At 37.5% G+C, this 11771-nt stretch overlaps 1 long non-coding RNA gene across 1 annotated transcript; it reads right to left on the reverse strand.

Annotated features, from left to right (window-relative positions):
• Positions 1 to 9292: 9292 nt before the first annotated feature.
• LOC133807307 (uncharacterized) lies at positions 9293 to 11561 on the reverse strand. The gene is made up of 3 exons (XR_009879258.1): positions 11514 to 11561; positions 10974 to 11343; positions 9293 to 9365 (listed from the first exon to the last, which is right to left on the reverse strand). It is a non-coding gene; the product is annotated as an uncharacterized LOC133807307 (long non-coding RNA).
• Between the last annotated feature and the right edge of the window lie 210 nt (positions 11562 to 11771).

The raw sequence follows: 11771 nt of genomic DNA on the forward strand, positions 1-11771 counted from the left end.
GACAAGGACAAAGAGGTGGAGAAAGGAACCCCCCACCAAGAGAAAATAGGCCTGCAACCCAAAACGTTGGGGGGAAGCCTAGGCAACTTAACATTTTTGATCGGTTGGGCACTAGAGAGCATAGGCGTGGAGATGACAACTTGAGATATGTACACAATGACAAGTGTGAAAGGCACGATGAGTATGCTCCTCTGGCACCAGTCACCCCAGCAATCCCAGACACTGTGTAGGCTCAAATTGATGCACTAAATCAGGTCGTCCAACAGCTGGTGGGGAGCCGAACATCCCATATCGATTATGATCGGAGAACGGGCACCCCATTCATAAAAAGAATAGCAATGGTGGAAACCCCTATCAAATTTAAGATTCCAGTACTGCCCAACTTTTATGGATATGGGAACCCAGATCTCATGTGAATAAGATCGAGATATAGATGGACATCCAAAAGGTGTCGGATGATGCCCACTGCAGAATATTTCCAGCCACCCAATCTGATACTGCTCAGGAATGGTTTTTTAAATTCCCTCCTGCTAGCATAGTGTCATGGGAAATGTTCGTGAAGGAATTATACAGGCAGTTTTATGCTGGTCGTGTGCACCCAACTGAAGCCAACCAGCTGGTTGAGATACCTTAAAGGAGTATGTCTAGCGTTTTATGCGAGCAGCAGCTGGAGCTAAAACTGTTGGCAATGAAGGGAAAATGATGGCCCTTACTGTTGGAGTGCAGCGCCACTCAACCCTCTGGAACAGTTTGAGGGAAAATGGGGTGAAGAGTACCTAAGAATTCTTGGATCGAGTAGATAAGTGCATCAACCTCTAAGAGGTGATTGCTAACAAAGGGAAGTCGTCGGCAAAAGACAAGGGACCAAACGAAGATCCTGCTAAACCCACCAACGGGTCAAGTAAACCCAATGGAAACGGCAAAAGCAATGGGAACGGGAAAAATGGTGGAAAGAGGGCGAACAATGAGCCATTGGCGTCCGAGAGTAAGCGCCCTAAGGGCAACAAGTATGAGCCAAGATTCACCAACTATACGGCCTTTTTCGAAAGTAGAGCAGAGGTGTACCAGGCGACCAGCTCCAGTGTCCCTTACAAGCGACCAGCGCCAATCAGGATGGATATCTCCAAGAGAGACACAACAAAGTTTTGTCATTTTCATAACAACTATGGTCATGACACCAATGAGTGTAACCAGTTGAAATATGAAATATAGTACCTTATCAGACAAGGACACCTGAGGAGACACGTACGAGCCACTGGAGGTTCTCAGCGAGAGGATTAAGGAGGCAACGAGCAGACGCCTGTACGCCAACACTCACCACCTTTACAGCCATCTTCTATGGTAGGTACGTTGCTAACAATTTGTGTAGGCCCACACCTTGTAGGAGATAGTGGGAAGGCAAGGGAGCAATATGCTCGGACCTAACGCCATGACCAGGACATCGAAATGTTGAATGTGGAGGAACGAACTCCCAAGAAAGCTCAAACAGAGGAAGAGCTTATAACTTTCTCTAAGCTTGACGCTCAGCATGTCCGATTCCCTCTTTCAGACCCTCTGGTCGTGGACGTCTAGATAGCCAACATCATGGTTAAGCGGACGTTAGTTGACACAGGAAGCTCAGTAAATATCTTGTACAAGTCTTCACTAGAAAGAATGAAGTTGTCAGTGAAGGACCTGGAGCCGTGCAACCAAACCATTTATGGTTTTTCTGGCGAAGGGCTCGCACCAACAGGGTCTATTAGGCTTCCGGTTACAGCAGGAATTACACCTGTGAACAGGACATTACTCACTACTTTTATAGTAGTTGATTGATCTTCTGTGTATAATGTTGTGATTGGAAGGCCTATTCTGGTCGACCAGCGAGCCGTAACCTTGGTCTGGCACCTCGCCATGAATTTCCCAACTGACGCGAGAGTAGGATACGTGTTGGGAAACCAGCGAGAAGTGAGGGAATGTTATAATTCCTCGATTACTAAGGCGAAGAGAGGTGGATTGAGGGAAGGAGCCGGAAAAGAGTTGCAATTGGCCGATGAAATAAAAACCCAATCAGGTGAGCTCGTCACCAAATAGGGTGTTGCCCAAAGTGAGGATAGGGATTTAGATCCTCACTTTGGGGATTTTGATGAAGAAGTAAGACCAGTTAAGGACCTTGAAGAGGTCCAACTTGATAAGGCAGATCCGACCAAGGTTGTGAAAGTCGGTAAAAACATAGAAACAACAGCAAAACAAAGATTGGTGGAATTTTTAAAGAAGATCCGGGAGGTATTTGCTTGGTCACATAAAGATATGGTTGGGATTAACCCCACAATTATCAGCCATGTCTTGAAGATAGATAAAAGTTTTCCACTAGTGCAACAGAGAAGAAGGTTGCTCGACAAAGACAGATTGCAAGCTTTAAAGGAAGAAGTCGAGAAGCTAAAGGGGAACAGATTCATTAGGGTAGCATTTTATCCATCATGGGTCTCTAATCCCGTACTAGTTCCCAAGCCGAATGGCAAATGGAGAACGGGCGTGGATTTCACAGACCTTAATAAAGCCTGCCCAAAAGATTGATTCCCACTCCCAAGGATCGACCAGCTATCAAATGATACTTCAGGGCACGAGATCCTATCATTCATGTATGCATACTCTAGATACAATCAGATCAGCATGCACCCACCTCGGGAGGATAACACTAGCTTTTGGACCGATACAAGGCTCTCCTATTACAAAGTGATGCCTTTCGGTTTGAAAAACGTTGGTGCGACTTACCATCGACTGGTCAATCACATGTTTAAAGAGCTGATCAGTTAAACATGGAAGTGTATGTTCATGACATGCTGGTTAAGTCGAAGAAGGTAGAAGAACACATTGGGGACCTACAAGAGCGCTTCAACATCTTAAATAAATATTAAATGAAGTTGAATCCCCTTAAGTGTTCCTTCGGAGTTGGATCAGGGAAATTTTTGGGATTTATAGTGAACTCATGAGGTATCAAAGGTAATCCCAAAAATATCAAGGCCCTGATCGATATGAAATCGCCAACAAAGTTAAAAGATGTTCAAAGTTTAACCGGGAGGATTGCCGCTTGTTATCCCCAAAATTTGAAAATGATGATGTGGCAATAGAAATGACAAGTGGCAAGGAATGGTTGGGTGACCTGGCTTAGGAGTAGCCCAGTAGGCCATCGATGAATTTTGACTGGCTTGAGAAGTGTCATGACTAACCAGGCATGACCTTGTCCAACCAGTCACGTGTTTGTAACGACCCAAAATCGCTAATAAGGCTTAAGGGCCTTGCTTAGCGTGCCAAGAGGGCATGATGGGATTTATGTGTGACTTTGATGAGTTAAATGCATGATTATGATTTAAAGCGTGTTTTACAACTATTTGACTATTTGAGATGCATGACTATGTGTATTAGTATGCATGTAGGCCCTGATTGTGTTAGAAGGGCATAATTGTAATTTTGGCCATTTTGGGCATAACTGTATTGATATGTGATGATTGTTGAGACCACAGTGGTATGTGGGTGTGTCCGTGATTTGTGACTCGAGACGATCCCAAAGAGCAGGTTAGCGGAAAAGTCATGGCGGGAATTTATAACCGGCTCGGGGCGAGCCTAGGGGTATAAGCAGGAATTTAGAGAATAGATTGAGATTAATTTTGATGATGGGGAATACTTATTTGGTGATTTATCAGGTGTTGGAAAGCAACGGGAAAATATTAGAGACACTTGAGGATTAGCAGGAATTGGGTAAAATGACTAAAATGGCCCTACTTGGACAAAAAGGGTTTAGAATTAATAGGGAGGGCATTTTGGTCAATTGGCTTTTAGAGATTGATTTATGAGGCTTTATATGCTTAGTGGGATTGGTAGAGAGAGTGAGTGGCTGTGGAAAAAGAAAGAAAAAGGAAGAAAAGAAAGAGAGAAAAACAGAGGGTTTTCCAAAATGGGCGGTTTGAGGATTCTAGCACCATTTCTCCTCAAATTTCTTGGGGCAAAGCTCAGTGGAAAGCTAGGATAGGCTGAGCATCAAGGATCTTAAGGTTATACTTGAAGATTTGGCAAGGATTAGCAAGAACACATCAACTTTTGAGGTAAGTTCTAAGAGTTTTCAATTTTAAGGGTTTGGCTGGTTTGAGCTGTGTTTTGAGCTGAGTTGATGGGAACTTTAGGGAATTTCTGGGCAAGCTTTGAGGAAGAGCAAGCTATGAAGGTCTAGGAAGTGAATCAAGGTCAAAATTGCATCAACGGTGTGAATTCTAAGCCTTTAACTTTGTTGTTTGACTGAATTTCTGGGTTTAGGGTTGATCATGGTGAATTTTGAGATTTGGGTTGAATGAGCTTGGGTTTTGAGATTTAGGGATGCTTGGGATGAGTGGAGAGTGTTTATAAGCTTGATTTTGGGTTTGGTAAAGATTTGGGGAAGTTTGGGTTGAGATTGGCTCAAAGAAATCGTAGAAAAGGAAGTTAGGGTTTGCCTGGCTGCAACTAGCGCTACAGCGCTAGTTAGTGGGCGCTGTAGCACTAGGCCCTGTTTCTGGGGCGGGGGGGGGGGGGGGGGGTGTCATTCTACTTGTAGTGCTACAGCGCCCTCTTTAGAGCGCTGTAGCGCTGCACTGTTCACAGAAAGGGATTTTTGGGCTTTTGTTGAGGGATTTTGACCTAGGGTTCGGGGCTCGATTCCATCACTTTGTTTTGGGGATCTTGGACTTCCTGGGGGCTCGGGATTTGTCCCGAGGCTAGGTTTTCGGACTTGGGGTTCGGTGTTGACTTTGACCTATGGCTGTGTTTAGGTGTGCACTAAGGCTCAAGTGGGATCGTGCTCAAGGAGTCAAGTGTTGAAAGCTATCAAATTGACAGGTAAGAAAACTATAGCACCCGTAAGACAGGGCATGGGCCCATGATGTGATTGCAGGGCTCGGCCCTATATTGCATTACATGTTAGGGTGCAGACTTGATTGAATTGATATATGTTCAAATGTTATTTGAGTTAGACTATCTATGATTATAGTTGAATGATACGGCGAGGAGCCGAGAACGGCAAAAAGGCCGAGAACGGCGAAAGGCCGAGAACGGCGATAGGTCGAGAACGGCAGTGGGGCCGGAAGTACCACATAGCACGTGGAGTGCTTATAGTCAGGGTGGGACCCCATGGATACATGTGATATCCTTAGGGTGAGGACCGAGACCCCAGGCTTTGGTAAGGCTTCTGGGGCGGCATGGCCGGGTTGCTTAAGTCAAATGGTTGACCTATTTATCTGTGGACTATCTGATATGATTAACTGTATAATTTGCATATGTTATGTACTGCATGAGTTTTCTTGCTGGGCTTCGGCTCACGGGTGCTCTGTGTTGCAGGTAAGGGCATAGATTGAGTCAACCAGCCATGAGTACGGAGAGCGTGAAGCGACGCGTACATGTTTGGCCTGCCCGACTGCTTTGGTTGGGGGTTTATTTGAGAAATGGCTGTAATAATCCGAGATTTTATTAATTAAGCAATTGTAAACTTATTTTAGGTTGTAAACAGTTTTCAAACCTTATTTTGGGATCCCAAATGTTTAATACTAGAAGTTTTCAACGAAGCAACGCATTTTCTAAGATTACAGCCCGAAGATTTTGATTAGTCACACTTTCGTTTTAAAAAACCTCGGTTAGCGAGTTCACTGCACAAAGTTTCTTTTAAAAAATCACTTAGTAACGGCTCTAAGGAAGTAGGGCGTTACAGTGTTTGTCTGTCCAGGAATGACCTTGTCTGCCCAGGAATGACCTTGTCTGCCCAGGCATGACTTTGTCCGACCAGGCATGAACTTTGTCGATCGGTCATGATCATGTCCGACCAGCTAAGTGCATGTCTTGCCCAGTTAAGTGCATGTTTGCCCAGTTAAGTGCATGTCTGCCCAGTCAAGTGCATGACTGCCTAGTAAAGGTGTGGCCGACCAGACTGAAGGTCATATGGATCAACTAGATAGAGCAGGACTACGTCAAGATTCCCATAAACGGCTTCAACAAGAATCGGTCTTGGCATACGCGGGAATCTCTCATTTATCCCACGAATATGGTGTACTGTTACATTTTCAATATTGTTGTAATTTAAATAAAATGTGAATAATAAAATATCCCGATATTGAGGAATATCATCTGTGCGATCCTAAGCCTATAAATACAAGGCTTATGGCATCAGAAAGGGACTTTTGAATTATGAACTTTTGATCTGAATTTTCTAGAGAGAGAGAGTCACTACTACAAAATTAACATGAGATGACAGTTTAAAACCGTTGTATGGACTTTCATACGTCGGTTCTAATACCGTCGTCTCATGCAATGTCATGCCATGTAAAATATGAGATGACAGTTTAAATAAGAGCGTCGTCCCCTACAATACATGAGACAACAGTTCTTGCACAAGCATCGTCTCCTACAATATAATAAGACAACAGTTCCTACACAAACGTCATCCACTACAGTACATGAGATGACAGTGGTTTTTGAATCGTAGTCCCATATAGCATAAAATAACAAAAAAAAAATCCTTTTTAAAACTACTATATTCATTAAAAAAAATCTGTGTAATTACAATATAAATCAATATGTTATACAACTAAAGTTGCAACAAAATCAAAATTTGTATTTATCTTAACTATGTAAGTGATAACAAACTAAGAATTACAATATTAAACTAATTGATTTCTTTTGATATGTGATCCTTTCATAACTGATTAATGGAATTCCCATATCTTGTTAAATTTGATGCAGTCACTGCAGCAACTCCTGAAGAAATACCAACCTGTGGACAAGTATATCATCTTGTTATAAAAATTGCATAATTTATACAAGTGCAAGAGAAGGAAAAATGCTTACATGCTGAAGTTTTTAACTCGTAAATCATCCCCCAAGGCCAACTTCCTTACCATTTGAACAACTTCATCATTGGTAATCTGCATTTTTTATTTTACCACATATTATTAGATAGTTGGTTCTATTTCAATAATAAGAAACAAAATTAAAATTTGATCTAAATATTCCGAAAAAGAAAAAAAATCAAACAAACATGTAAATATAAATATATACATACCAAAAAGAACAAAATTGAAATGCTACAGTATGGCTTTTCCAAATAATTTTTAAAATGAAAGTGAAGATAATTATGACAAAGTACAAAATGGATTTTGGATACTGATTGCAAAACAACTATGAGAGAACTAATGATAGAAATTGAAAATCTGGTGCAACATAGAATTAACAAATTCGTGAAGCTTAGTAAAATTTTAAAGAAAGCAAGTACAAAAATATTATTATATTAATAATAACAAGCAAATTTCTAAGGACTTATTTCTCTGGTATTAGTATGGTACCTTCATAACCTCATCAAGAAAATTAATATCCAAAATGTTTGGGAGATAACTTGCATGTAGTTAACAAAAGTGGCACAAAGCTTCAATAAAAAAATTTTCTTGTAGAACCAGAAGTGAAATACCAATACAGTGCTAATAACCTTGATTTAGGCCTGATTTGACGATCGTTTGAGAAGGCTCCGCACTAACTACCTGAAGGAAAAGAAAAGGATACAGAGCTTCAAATGAAGATGCATTGAGAAGCACTCAATTTTCAGAGATGTGACCAACAAAACAATTACTTGGGAAACACTTATCATGGAGAACATGTTGTCCTATGATGTTTAACAACTAAACTGCAGATGGATATATATATATTGGAATAATCAACTATAGCAGCTTCAAAAGGTGTATTAACCGTAAGAACAACAAAACTCACTATTATAATGGTCAAGATATATATATATAAGCATGACACTAGTTTCAAGAAGCAATATAAGAGCCCAAATATAGTGCACATTTAACACTTTAATTATTAGAGTATTGAGACGCAGCATTACAATTTAAAAATAGAGCCATTAACGCTTTCTTATCAATAGCAAATCAATGAAAACTGATTCTTATTGTTTTGGACCTCTTTTTGTTGCACTATCTTTTGAAGAAAGACACACACAGACACACTCTTTAACTTTCCACTCCTTTGTTAGAGTAGATACAGGACAAGTAAAGTCAACAATTGTAAAAGAAAAAATCAAGCATGCAGCACCATACACACTAGAGAGATTGATAGAAAATAATTAATCGTTGTTCAACAATTGTTTCTGCACGCTAATTAGAGTAGTACACAAGTCTGCAGTACTATCTCTGAAGCAATCCATACCTTATTCCCTAAAATTTTCAAGAGCAAGAACAATGAGGTTTCAATTCTTCACTTTTGTTATTGTAGGTAGGACATATATTTAATGCATATGAGGTTGTTTCAATAACACATATATGGTTGTTCCAATCTTAAAAGGTAATAGCAAAATATTAGTATAGGGATCAAGAGTTCCTTCAATACAATTCATATGCCATATCTACTTAATTCAAATTATATCATATGTTAATAAGATGAAATATCTTCAATTATTTTCAATTGTTATTGATTTATATATATAATATTATTCATACATCTATAAAATAGTAAATAGAATAATTTAGAAAGTCCACTGTTGCCTTCGTTCCAAACCAGTACATGTACTACTAAATTAATAGAATAAATTAGCAAGTGCATTGCCTCCATAAATAAGAATATGTTGCTTTTTCTCAGAAACAACAAAACCAATTTACATTTATTAAAATTCTAGAAACCAGATGGAAAACATCAAACTAGACAAAGAGCTAATCCCTCTACCTATATAAGAAAATAATCATCATACAATGAGTATTATCAGCAAAAAAAAAAAAAAACTTTATGCATGTGAAAATTGTAAATATTTTAGTACATTTCACTCATAATCACATTTAGCTTCTTACCTTCCTCAGAAAGATATCATATATAAGCACATACAAAGACACCCATAAATAACAAATGGCATCAAACAGTATAACAAGGAGTAGAATGACCATTTTTCCCTAATAAAAAATATGCATTGATATTATGATCTCGGGAGCTTGTTTTCTCCTTAACTACAAAGTTAATAATATATGTTTTATTTTCAATATGTCAAGAAAAGAACAAGCTTTTTTTGAAGGTAGCTTCAGAGAAGGGGAAAATAGAATACAGCATTTGTAAAAATTATGAGTGACCCCAATGCAAATCACAAACTAAATTTACGTAGAATAACATAGTCACCGGTACATATCATAAGTTGCTTGTTGTCAACAAGAAGAAGAAAATGCATTGTGTCACTAATGAGTGACTATTAGTCTCTGCAAAGTTTACAATTATCAAATGGCTAAGAGCTTAAGAAGCTAGTCTTAATTCTTAACAATCCTTACATTTTCATGGTCGATGTGGCAAAGGAGCATGATATCTTCCCCAATTTAGTTGGTTTTCACATCATGAACCTGCTAGTCAAATAAGAAGAAAATCAAACAAGTAACCTCAAAAATATGTATAAATCTCAATAAACATGGTAATTATATTTTAAGACAACAAAAATTATTTAAACCAATCAAGTAAAATATATTCCTTTGATAATTACATGTGCATTTGATACATACACAACTCAAAAATATCATAGTAAATTCTATGCTTATATATATATATATATATATTAAAGGAATAATTATGACTAGTGGGAATCATCTAACTTATGATCAATTCAAATACTTCAATACATGCCTTAATAAAAGTGAATATCCACACTAGGTCTCCAAATACAAGCATGAAGCCTAACCTCGCTGCTACTATGTCCCATCTATGAAAGACAATGACAACAAACGAATCAAATGTGTATAAGAAAACTACCTAAATGGCAAAGAAATCCCTTTCTCCATTATGCATTGCGAATACAAATTGTATGTAAGTTTTTACATAGCTCATATACTAAGCTTTCCAAATCAATAGCATATAAAATATATTAAACTTGAAGTAGACTAGGATAACCAATAGATCGTAAATAACAAGAAGTATCACCTCTTCTACAAGTCCATGTCTCCAAACAAGCGTAACTCCAATAGGTGTATCCTCCTCACCTAAAAAGTTTTACAAACTATCAACAACTCTCATATTAATGTAATATAAAGCCAACACACAACATAGAACCAGCTAGGACACCAAACGCAAGTGAGCCCAGTTGCATAACAATCAAGCAAAGAAACCTAAGAAAATTCCAGTTTTAACTCAAGAGTACACAACATGATTCTAATGTATTATATAAGTTGAATAAAGTCATATTCCTTTTGTTACTTTCAACTTGAAGTTTATGATACATACAATATCACTGTGCAAAAAGTTGGTTGCAGCAAAGTAAAAGCATTTCAAGTGCCTTCATTAATGTGGTAATACAAGAAAGAATATTGAGATTTATCAATTATGATCAAAATTTTACGATAAAAGTAAAATTATAGACACATCAACACTTTTACTATCAAAACTATAGAGAAAAATTATTCTTTTATTTGTGTTTTTCCTCCTTTCTACTAATAATAAATATTGGCTTTAAAAATGCTTTGTTGGGGGCTATGTTCTTCCTTTCTTTTATCATCATGTGGTTGGCTCAAAAACATTTCTAAGTGAAATAGAGAGAATGTTTTATTCAAAACCAAAAACAAAATATATACAAACATGATCCCTCACCCAAAGAGGGCCCTCAAAGTAAATCTACGAAAGCAACAATATATATATATATATTTATATGCAAAATCTGTATACTACAATATTAGCCAAAAAAATTATAAGGTGCATGATAATGCATGCCTTGGCTATGAACATCAGGCATTCTACGAAAAAGGAAATCAATATTATAGTATATTAGATTATATATTGTAAATGATTTTTTTTTACTCAGACGCAAGTTTGTCTTTTCTTTTATCTCCCCCTTTGTTTTGTTGTGGTCTATTTCGTACATCATAGAAAAATACATTTTTGTCCAGATATCTTATATGCATCTCTTTTATCAAGTTACAAACAAAGGTTCTAAAAGACAAGAAGAGAGATAATAAGAATGTTACCTAGATATAATTTGAAGATGGAAGCAAGCCAGATTTTCTCCAAGGCCACAAGGTCATGTAGACTTCGGCAACAAAGGGCAAGATTACATATCTCTCTCAACAAGAGTGACCAAGGAATAATTGAAAATACACCTTCAGCAACAATGGACCAAAAGACAAAAGATCCGTAATTTAAAAAAGAAAACTCACATAGTAAAATTATTATTCTCAAAAGCACAAACTGTATATGTAGAAATCTACCGAAAACTCAAAAGCACAATATGTATATGTAGAAATCTACCAAAAAGAAATGCCTTAAACAAATTTGAGCAAACAGAAATATAAATAAGTTCAATGAGGCAAACACAATGAAAGATTGAAAAGTTATTACCTTTCTTAAATAAATTTAGGAGAAATCGGATAAATGAGATGGAGACATCGAAAGAATAGAGCAACAAGAAGAAGAAGAGAAAAGGGAAAAAAGATATCATGATTTTTTTTAGAAAAAGAACAAATATAAAGAAAATATATACTTAAAAAAAAAAAGAGATGGGTATATACCTGATAGAGCCAGATTTGAGAATGGGAGTAGAGAAAACGAAGTAATGGTATGATTTGGGGAAGACGATGGGCTTAGTAGTAGAATGTATCATAGAATGATACCAAAAGGCAAAGATCTTCAAACTACGACTAAAATTCATCAATAGAATAACATTAGAATGATTTACTAAGAGAAAGCCACTAAAGATAAAATAATGAAATATCAATCCATCTGCAAAAAAAAAGGCACATAAACTGTAGAAGCCTAAGACTTAATTA

The sequence above is a fragment of the Humulus lupulus genome, chromosome X, assembly GCF_963169125.1.
Source record: "Humulus lupulus chromosome X, drHumLupu1.1, whole genome shotgun sequence".
NCBI classification, from domain to species: domain Eukaryota; kingdom Viridiplantae; phylum Streptophyta; class Magnoliopsida; order Rosales; family Cannabaceae; genus Humulus; species Humulus lupulus.